We start from the raw sequence: 11,799 nt of genomic DNA, 5'->3' as shown, positions 1-11,799 counted from the left end.
GATCTCTCAAAATTGGAACAAGAGACGGAGGAGTACAGAGGATGTCTAGAATGCACAAGTGACTGTCTGCACTGTAAGCACAAATGTATCGTTGCTGATGCTTCTAATTGTTTCCCATTTATTTCCTGTTCAAATGTTTGAAGGTTTCAGTAAATATTAGGTCAAATACAGGTTAAAAAAAGTATTAACTTTTACATTATTTTGAACAAGTAGGTTTATAACTTTGAAGAGATGCTCTTTAAAGGACAGTCAGTGGTTACCAAATCTTTTTACCAAAAACAAAAAAAAACTAAACACACAGGGCATCCAAGATGTAGTTGACTTTGTTTCTTCAGATATTTAACTCAAACCCTTGCAGTCTGTCAGCCACATAATAACAGTGGATGGGCTTAGTGCTTGGTTTTACCTTTAAAAGTAAAAAAAAAAACATGCACAGACAAATCCAAATTACACCCTGCGTCTCATGACGATACATTGATGTCCTAAGACACAAAACAATAGTGTTTTTTTTGTGAGAAACTGAACAGTATTTATATAATTTTTTACCTTTGATACACAGCCACGTCCATCTGTCCTGAGTGTGAGCTCAACCTCCGGCTCATTTCATGTGTACGCTCACTGGCGTAGTATACGCAAACGTCGTAAGGGGAAATCGGTGAACAGTCAGCAGTCCTGGATGAGTTTGCGCAAACGTAATTTTTAGCTTTCAATCGGTTTGAACAATCAGGATAAGTGCAAGTAATTACCATTTTGAATAGCCGCTGTACACAAAATCTCTGTGCACTGTGTAAACAATGAGTGTCGTACACACGGGATAGATGACTTCCGGCATTTACATATACTACGCCAGAACGGGTACACATGTAACGAGCCGGATGATGAATTCGTGCTCAGGACAGTTAGACGTGGCTGTGTATCAAAGGTAAAAAATTATATAAATACTGTTCAGTTTCTCATAAAAAAACGATCGTTTCGTGTCTTAGGACATCAATGTATCGTCACGAGCCGCAGGGTGTAATTTGGATTTGTCTGTGCATGTTTTTTTTTTTTTTTTTCACTTTTAAAGGTTTGTGCCCATCCACTGCCATCATATGGCTGACAGACTACAAACAAAGTCACCTACATCTTGGATGCCCTGGGGGTAAGCTGATAAACATCACATTTTCATTTTTGGGTGAACTATCCCTTTAAGACATAAAACGATCGGTCTGTGCAAAAAACTGAACAGTATTTATATTATTATTTACCTCTGATCCACCGGAACGTTCTACTGTCCTGAGAATGTTCACCCAGTCCGTGTGTGATCTTTCACGCGTATACGTCACTCATTGTTTACATGAGCATATTGGCTTATCAAAATGGTAATTACTTGTGCTTATACAAATTCTGGTAACCGATTAAAAACTAAAAGATTACATTTCCTTGTGTGAACTCATCTGGGAGTATTGACTTTTCACCTACAAAGACAAACTTTTGACTACATTGCCAGAGCATGTTGATGCACCACACGTCAGCTACTGTGAACATGCTCCATTAGGGGTGGGCGGTACACCGGTGTCATAGTCAGCACTGGTGTGACATTGCGCAACGACATGGATTTTCTAATACCGTCAATACCGTAATAAATCAATTATGTGCCTCGAACGGCTGCATTTACATCAATAATAGCTAATTCTAAATAATAAGGCATTACATTTTCTTCAAACGTTCAGTTGTGGTCTGAATACCTGACCTTATACTATATATCTTGTTGTAAATAAAAAAGTAAAACATATTCGTATCAGCTTTGCAGGTGGTAGGTAAAAGGGGAGTGGCCATTAAACGACTGGTGAAACATCGTGAAGAAAGGTCGGGCCTGTAGCCTATACCAGAGGCGGACTTTTCCCGGTCGGCCAGCCGAAGGATTTACACAGCGGATCACAAATTGAGCGGGCGCGAGGCGAACTAATATTGTATATAATTTTCACACTTTCAATATGCAGGGTATAGAAATCGCTTTTAACTGAGCGCTCGCGCTGTTTTTACTTTTACTTACGATTTTGCGATAACGCACACTCTGTGTAAAGGGGGCAGCACATCTTATAATAGATATTTGTCAGTGAGTACAAGATTACAGCAAATTCTCCAGTCTGTTTTTGTCATCTCTCTTTACTTTCGACCCGTGATCATTCAAATCTAAAGGTCATTGTACACTGAGTCCGATTTTCGTATGCGTTTTTTTTTTTTTTTTTTTTTTTGTTTTCTCATATTCGCCATCCTTATCAAAATGCTTATTATGGATGCGAACATGCAGAAAATCAAACACAATCCGAATTTTTTTATGACGGACGAAAGTTTCAGAGGCAGTGTGTAAACTCGATTAACATAACCTGTATTTTTTTTAACGTGCAAAAATCTCGGACGAAAATTTCGTACTCATGTGTACAATGACATTAACTCCAGCAGCTGGTGTTGGATGCAGGGTTGCCAAGTCTGCGTTTTTCCCCACAGAATTGGTCTACTTTTAAACTGTTGCTATGGGTTGATTTGCCCCAGTTATTTAAAGGTTTTATATATTGCAGAAATTAAATTTCAATAAAAAATAATTTGTGTTTTGTTGTACACTAAGTAAGATCTTTAGGTTTTTTGCAAAATAAATATGTTGAGAATGGATAATACTCTCCCATGTCTCTTTTTGATAAGGATACATACCATTTACTTATTATATTATAAAAAATATTAACTTTATTCACATACTAAAGGGACAGGACAGGCTACTCCTCCCAAAATGTACCAACAAAAGTAATACCGTGATATTATACCGTCACCGTTCAAAAGATGAAAAATACCGTGATATTAATTTTAGGTCATATCGCCCACCCCTATGCTCCATACACCTGAATGTTCCGGTGGATCAGAGTTTAATAATGATATAAATGCTGTTCAGTTACATGTACAGACCCATCGTTATGTGTCTCAAGACCTCAATGCATCGTCTCAAGCCACAGTGTTTAATTTGGTTTTGTCTGTGCATGTTTTTTTTTTACTCTTAATGATTTGGTAACTATTGACTGCCATTATATGACTGACAGACTGCAATGGTTTCAGTTAAAAATCTTTGTTTGTGTTTTACTAAGAAACAAAGTCACCTACATCTTGGATCCCCTCAGAGTAAGCAAATGAACATCAAATTTTCATTTTTTTTGTGAACTATTCCTTTAATCTGACATTAATCTGCTTATTTAAATGCTGTCCTTGTGTGTCTTCAATAAAATTTAAATTTGAAAATATTTTAATCTCACTGTGTGCTTTAATCCTTAAAAATTTATTTGTGTGGTGTTGATATTATTTTAGATGGAACCCAGATGATTGCTAGCTCGGCCCCATGCATAAGTTGCTGGGGCCAGCATGGAACCCATGGACAATCCCAGTTACAGCCCGTATTTCAGCCCATGTAGTAACCTTGTAGTACCCAAATCTGGGAACAAGATGGGTCTTGCGCATGTTGCCCAGTTGGGTCCCACCTAGTGGCAAGTGCAATCTAATTTGAAATCCATGTGGGCCGTTAACATGGGGCCGTTATGGAACCCGCGGACAATCCCATATAGAGCCCATTTTTCAGCCCATTTAAAACCCACATTGGCCCCACATACAAAACTTAGCTGGGTTAAAGCTGGGACCGATGTGGGTCTTGTGCATGTTGCCCAGTTAGGTCCCACCTAGTGGCAAGTGTAGTCCTATATGAAATCCATGTGGGCAGTTAACATGGGGCCATTATGGAACCCGCGGACAATCCCATATAGAGCCCATTTTTCAGCCCATTTAAGACCCACATTGGCCCTACATACAAAACTTAGCTGGGTTAAAGCTGGGACGGATGTGGGTCTTGTGCATGTTGCCCAGTTAGGTCCCACCTAGTGGCAAGTGTAGTCCTATATGAAATCCATGTGGGCAGTTAACATGGGGCCATTATGGAACCCGCGGACAATCCCATATAGAGCCCATTTTTCAGCCCATTTAAAACCCACATTGGCCCCACATATAAAACTTAGCTGGTTTAAAGCTGGGACCCATGTGGGTCTTAAGCATGTTGCCCAGTTAGGTCCCACCTAGCGGCAAGTGTAGTCCTATATGAAATCCATGTGGGCAGTTAACATGGGGCCATTATGGAACCCGTGGACAATCCCATATAGAGCCCATTTTTCAGCCCATTTAAAACCCACATTGGCCCCACATATAAAACTTAGCTGGTTTAAAGCTGGGACCGATGTGGGTCTTAAGCATGTTGCCCAGTTAGGTCCCACCTAGCGGCAAGTGAAGTCCTATATGAAATCCATGTGGGCAGTTAACATGGGGCCATTATGGAACCCGCGGACAATCCCATATAGAGCCCATTTTTCAGCCCATTTAAAACCCACATTGGCCCCACATATAAAACTTAGCTGGTTTAAAGCTGGGACCCATGTGGGTCTTAAGCATGTTGCCCAGTTAGGTCCCACCTAGCGGCAATTGTAGTCCTATATGAAATCCATGTGGGCAGTTAACATGGGGCCATTATGGAACCCGCGGACAATCCCATATAGAGCCCATTTTTCAGCCCACTTAAGACCCACATTGGCCCCACATATAAAACTTAGCTGGTTTAAAGCTGGGACCCATGTGGGTCTTGTGCATGTTGCCCAGTTAGGTCCCACCTAGCTGCAAGTGTAGTCCTATATGAAATCCATGTGGGCAGTTAACATGGGGCCATTATGGAACCCGCGGACAATCCCATATAGAGCCCATTTTTCAGCCCATTTAAGACCCACATTGGCCCCACATATAAAACTTAGCTGGGTTAAAGCTGGGACCCATGTGGGTCTTGTGCATGTTGCCCAGTTAGGTCCCACCTAGTGGCGAGTGCAATCCTATATGATATCCATGTGGGCAATTAACATAGGGCCATTATGGAACCCGCGGACAATCCTACATGGGGCCCATTTTTCAGCCCATTTCAAACCTACATGGGCCCCACACACAAATGTTGGCTGGGAGCGCCTGGTAAATGAGACATAACAGATTGTCGGGTTCTGCTGTCTTTTGTTGCCCACGTGCTGCTCGTGTCCAGAGTAGAATTGTCCTTTCAAATCAAATTTGTTTTGCAATGAATATCTTATCATACTTTAGTCTTTTAATTCATTACTACTGTGGAACAAATTGCTAAATTTTTAAAGAAATATACATTATTTTTTTTCCTTAAACATTTAAATAATTCAGCATCTTCCATTTTATATTCCAGTTTTTAAATAAGATTAGCTTTATGTCATACTTGATCAAATTAGTCTTTTAATTCATTGCTGCCATGTCTTAATTGGTCTGTAGGAAAGACAGGCTGCAAAGTCACTGACAGAGAGAGGGGAGGACAATTGCTCGACCTCTCCAGAGTGTGTACAGGTGAGATTTTATAAGAAAAAAAAGAGGACTGACTATTTTAAGGCAGTGTTTTCTTAAATGGAAATAATTGCCAATAGTTTAAGGAATTCTGCATTAATTTATTTCCTTAAACATTTAAATAATTTAAAAAAATTATTTTATGTTCAAGTTTTAAAATAAAATTAGCTTTATGTCATACTTGATAAAATTTTACTCTTTTAATTCATTGCTGCCATGTCCTAACTGGTCTGTAGGAAAGACAGGCTGTGGTGTCACTGACAGAGAGAGGGGAGGACAATTGCTCGACCTCTCCAGAGTGTGTACAGGTGAGATTTTATAAGAAAGAGGACTGGCTATTTTAAGGCAGTGTTTTCTTAATTGAAAATAATTGCCAATATTTTTAAGGAAATATACATCAATTTATTTACTTTAATCAGTTGAATTCCATTAAACAAAAGGTAACATTTTCTATTTTATGTTTAAAAAGTTAAATAAAATTAAATAAAGGAATTGTGCTCCACTAATGTTAACTACTGTATTGTAGTTCTATGGGTAGCTAACTTGTGAATTTGTTTAACTAAATGGCAGATGAGTCAATAAATGAGTGATCCCTGGCCCCTATATCCTGTTTATATCTGTTGTTTTTAGGAAGTTTGTGAGGAAGTGTCAGTCATGTGTGAGGAAGGGAGGGAAAAAGAGGAAGAGAGAGAGGGAGATGACAGGAAAAGTGAGGAAGCATGTGAGAACCAAAGAGAAGAAAGAGCTGATTTGATGAACAGGGAAGATTCTGCAGACTCTGATCAACATTTCTTGGCAACAAAACCAAACCACCATGATCCTAAATTTATCATAAAGCAGACACTGTCAGACCGTACCCTTTCGTTTCAGACACAGTGGTACAGCAAATTTAAATGGCTTCATTGTGATCCAAATGTTGAAGGTGTTTTGTGTTTTTACTGTAGTAAAGCTTTTAAAACACAAGTATCTTCCCTTGCAAAAAATACAGAACCAGCATTTATTTCAACTGGTTTCAAGAATTGGAAGAAAGCTCTTGAACGATTCCGTTCACATGAAAAATCTGATTGTCACAAGACAGCAGTAGCAACATGGGTATATGAAGACAGATCAGTTAAGGCACAGCTGTGTAGTGTTCAGGCATCACAACAAGAGGAAGCAAGAGCAAATCTGTTTAAAATCATTGGTGCTGTGCAGCTGTTGGCAAGGCAGGGCTTGGCCCTAAGAGGGCATGATGATAGTGAGGGAAATCTTCATCAGGTGCTGAAATACAAAGCAGAAGAAGATCTGTGTCTCAGTAAGTGGTTGTCAGGTAGAAAGGACTACACTTCTGCTCAAATTCAGAATGAGCTGCTTAGTTTGTTGAGCAATTCTATCATCAGAGATATCGCAGACAAAATAAGATCACTCCCCCAGTTGCAGTTTTCTGTACTGATGGACGGAACACAAGATGTTTCAGGAAAAGAACAAGAGGCAGTTTGTCTCCGATATGTAGATAATGATTTGATGATTCATGAAGAGTTTATTGGCCTTTATGAAGTATCTGTGGCTACAGGAGAGAATCTTGCAAAGGTTCTGAAAGATGTGTTGGTTCGTTTAAATTTGCCCATTTCTGGATTACGAGGACAGGCATATGATGGTGCAGCAAATATGGCTGGCAGGTATTCTGGAGCACAGGCCATCATTAAAAAGGAACAACCTCTTGCCCCATACATCCACTGTGCTGCCCATTGCGTACATCTCATTACGCAGCATGCTTGTACTGCCTCACGCGTTGTCCACAGTGCTTTACAGTGGGTTCATGAGCTAGGCATTTTGTTTGGGCAGTCAGGTAAATTTAAAACTTTGTTCAAGGAAGTTGCCAAATCTGTTCAAGGATCCTTTCAAACTATAAGGCCCCTTTGTCCCACAAGATGGACAGTTCGCTCCAGTGCTATCCATGCTGTGCTGAATCAGTATGAGTCTGTAATGCTTGCTCTGAATGAAATGGCAGCTGGCAGCTCAGAGACAGCTAACAGGGCAAATGGACTACATGACAGATTTCAGCAGGGAAATGTAGTTCTTGGTCTTTTGCTTGCCTTAGAGGCTATAGAAGAATTGGAGAATCTCAACACATCTCTCCAAAGTCGAACACAGACCATTGATGGTATGCTTTCTGCTGTTGCCTATGTGAGGGATGCTGTTGCAAATAAAAGAAATTCAGAGAGGTTTCAAATTGTCTACACCAGAGCATCAGAAATGTGCCAAATGTTTGATCTCTCTCCGATTGCACTGCCCCGCACTCATAATCCTCCTAAACGTCTAACTGGTCAGGCTTGTGCACATGTGCATTCAGCTCCATCTGAATATTACAAAATTGAGTTCTACAAAGTGCTTGATGTTGTGGATATGCAGTTCAGAGAACGTTTTGAGCAGGAAGGGTTGCTGATGCTAAGGAATCTAGAAAACATCCTTTTAACAGGGGTGGTCGATAATGTGGTTCAAATGTACCCAGAACTGGACAAAATATCCCTTAACACACAATTGGCGATGTTCAGATCAAAGTATAATATGCAGTCCAGCAGTGAAGCAGCAAGCATCCTTCAGGGGATGTGTCCAGAAGTCCGTGGTCTTTTTGATCAGGTGGAAACACTTGTCAGACTGCTTCTCGTCACTCCTGTGTCCTCAGCAGAAGCTGAGAGAAGTTTCAGTGGTCTCAGAAGACTAAAAACATGGCTTCGTAGTACCATGACACAAACACGACTGAATAGTGTTGCTGTATGTCATATACACAAGGAAAAACTTGATCAACTGGAGAGAAAAAATATTGCTCAGCAATTTGTGGCCTGCAAGGAAAGCCGAAAAATGCAGTTTGGAAGTTTTGATTAAAAATCTCACTTCAGTTTTGAAAATGTTAAAACCTTGTAAATACATTGATTTAGGTTTTATTGATACTTTCAAAGAATTGTTGTATTTGTACAATTTGTATACTCATTTAACACTTTTCTTTCCAACTGTTAAGTAGTATGATAAACATTGTTCAATTGTAGTATAAATTAAATATTGTAAATATCATAAAATGTATTTTTCATATAATTTTCTACTTCATAAAAATTAAAGTATAGATTTCCACAGTGGTCTTAAAGTCCAAATCCTGCAGTATTTTATTCATTTATTTATGTATTTTTATGAGTATGATTTCACAGAAATAGGTATGTAAGTTATCCTGGCATGTTCCTCAAATTGCCACTTTGGTGCTGTAACATGCCCATTGTTCTTCTATTTAGAATTTATTATACTGTATGAACACCCTTGGGTCACATCACCATACTGTCCCCCCCACTTTTAAATTGGCTGCTACGCCCCTGACCGTTGGAACATGTGAAAAAAACTTTTGGTAAATGACTGTACTTTTGAAATGGTCCACTGGGCAAACTTTCACTATTAGTAAATAAGTCTTGTAACCAGGAATGCACTACAACATTTGGAACATTAAAAACGGCATGTCCTTTTATATATAGGATTCGATTTTTTGCAATAATTACATGAGCAGTATTTGAGCAGTAGCATTTTAAACAGTAGTTTTCTGTATAACATCAGGCTTGCAGAGCACACATTAGTAGGCTGTTAGTATGCAGAGCGGTAAAGAAAGTGTGCCTTACTCTCACGCTCTTTATGAGAATTTTTGTGTATAGTTACCTGAGCACAAATCCATTGAAGATGAAGCTAATTACTGCATGGAATAGAAGGATACTTAGATGGAAAGGTAGTTGGAGATATATGCCGTAACCACCACCACAGCTGATCAATTTACTTGGTCATCTTTATTTCCTACATTTAACATTTATTCTTTTTCATGTTGGATTTTAATATTCTTCCAGTACTTGGTATCGTGTCCATCTCCTCTTCATCTGTTCTTCATTATTTTATATAATAACTGTTTGGATTAGAGAGTATTTAAGTATGTGAAAAGAGCATTGGACTGCGTGTATAAAACTCCTGCACATTGAAATAGACACTGAATGATATTTATTTAATATGTCAAATGTTTGTAAAGTCATGTAGCTTATACCCATGAACCTTTTTATGGTTAAAGCTTTACCTGACTGAATTGTGTTTTCATATTTCAGGTTAAGTTGTTTTATTTCCTTTTTTTCTTTTGACTGTGTGATACAATGACAATAAATATTAGTTTTCCATCTCAGGGTAACTTAACTCACAGTTCAAGTTTAAACTCAGAGTTGGTTATTGAAACGGGCCCATTAAACGTTAGTATTTTACTGTTGATCTATAAAATTCTTTTTCCTTTTCCTCTTCTTCAGCACATTAGGCTTATATTGTTTATTTACAGTTTTTTTGTAACTTACATAATTGATACAGCTTATAATTTGGATATTTATAATTATTATTATATGCTCACTTTTTTATAGCACAGTGCAATAGGATTATTGCATTCGTAACAGTTCTTTTTATCATTTAAACATTGAACATTACTATTATTATTAAATATGGTACATAACAATTATTAGAACAATTGGAACATATTTTGGTATTGATTTATTAGAAATTAAATAAAAAGTAATATAATATAAATATTTATATTTATTACATTTATTTGTATTTTATTATTTATTGATGACAGGTTATTAATTGATTATTGATTAAATTATATTATTTACTGAAATCCTATTAAAACTGTAAAATTAAGTGAATGTTGTTTATTATTATTATTATTACTTTTTAATTATAACAAAAAACAATCAATTGAAAAAACTTTTATTACTGCAATAATAATAGTGTACTTTGAAAAAAGTATTATTATTGTTACTTAATAAAAGTTTATTATTAAATACTGTATTTTTATTATTAAATTATAGTATACTATGATTATGATTTTTCCCGCTGATTTGTATAAAAAATAAACACTACTAATAATAAATACTGTCTTTTTTATTTCACAGTGCAACAGGATTTTTGTCAGAGTAAAAGTTTTTATTTGTGTAATTATCATTTAAATAATAAACTATATAATTAATATTTTGGTTATTAAATATTTGCTTTTAAATTTCCAGTGTGATAGGATTATTTCAGTTGTGACAATTCTTTATTGATTTGTTCTAATATAAATAATAAAATAAAAATATTATTTGGCTTATTATGTGTGACGGTCATAATCTCATTAGTCTTACTTCAGTTTGCTCTTTAGTTTCTATAGTTACTGAATGTGTTCAGCTGTTCTGTGTCACATGTCTATGTTGGTTTCTCCCAGTGTCTCCCCCTGCTCTATTGTGGGTATTGGTTTCTCCCTTGCCCATATTTGGACTTCCCTCTCGTTAACATGATTCCCTACAGCTGTCCTTGTCAATCACTCACCTTTATAAGTTGGTGTGTTTGTTCAGTTCCTTGTCTGGCGTTGTTGTTACCTCATGTGTTTTTGTGTTCTCCAGTGTTTCCTCTATCTTCTGTGGATTTATTATAAGACTTTCGTTTTTATTAATTTGTTGTTTATCCGTTCCTGTCTGCATCGTGACATTCTGTTTATTATGTTCAGTTCTCCTTGTTTTTTAATCCCAGTGTTTCCTGTGTTCTTTGTTCGCTGTCATCAGAATTGGATGTATTCTCTGTGATTCTTCTGTGTATCCCTTGGATTTATGATAAAAGAGCATTCTGACTGTCTTAGTCTTTGCACGCTTCTCTGTAGCAGCTACCCATAACATTATTATTATTAAATACTGACATTTTTATTTTAATGCAATTTGATTATTATTGTTACAATGATTACTTTTTATTGATTTTTGTTGCTTTAAAGTACATATAATATTTATTAATAATCATAATAATAATAATGTAGAATAATAATATTAACAATAATCATATACAGTATATTGCAGTCATAACATTTCTTTATTGATTTATTAGAATTTAAATAGTCACTAATTATTTTATAGTGATAGGATTTTTGCAATTGTAACATTTTCTTTATTTGTTATACTTTGTTTATAAATAATAATAACCAAAATAATAATTCTATTTTATTAAGAAATACTTATTATTATTATTATTATTATTATTATTATTTTTAAGTATTATTATTATTGAAGTTTATTTACTTTTCTGCTTAGTAATACTGAGATTGAATTATGGGTGAAAGTACATTGAAAGGTAAAATTGCAAGAAAATACATAATGCCCTAGAAATATAAAAACAAATATTTAAAACATTTTCATAATACTACACCAAATAATAATAAAATTATTGTTGTTTTTTGTGTTGTTCAGAAAAAGAAGAAATACTGACTTTTTCATTTTACAGTAGAATAGTATGTTTACAATTTTGACAAATACTTAAGCAAATGTAATATTTGCATTACATTTAAGGTAATATTTTTTCAAATAGGTTAATCAGTTCATACAT

This window comes from Garra rufa, chromosome 4, assembly GCF_049309525.1.
Source record: "Garra rufa chromosome 4, GarRuf1.0, whole genome shotgun sequence".
Lineage (NCBI taxonomy): Eukaryota > Metazoa > Chordata > Actinopteri > Cypriniformes > Cyprinidae > Garra > Garra rufa.
This window is presented reverse-complemented; position numbering follows the sequence as displayed.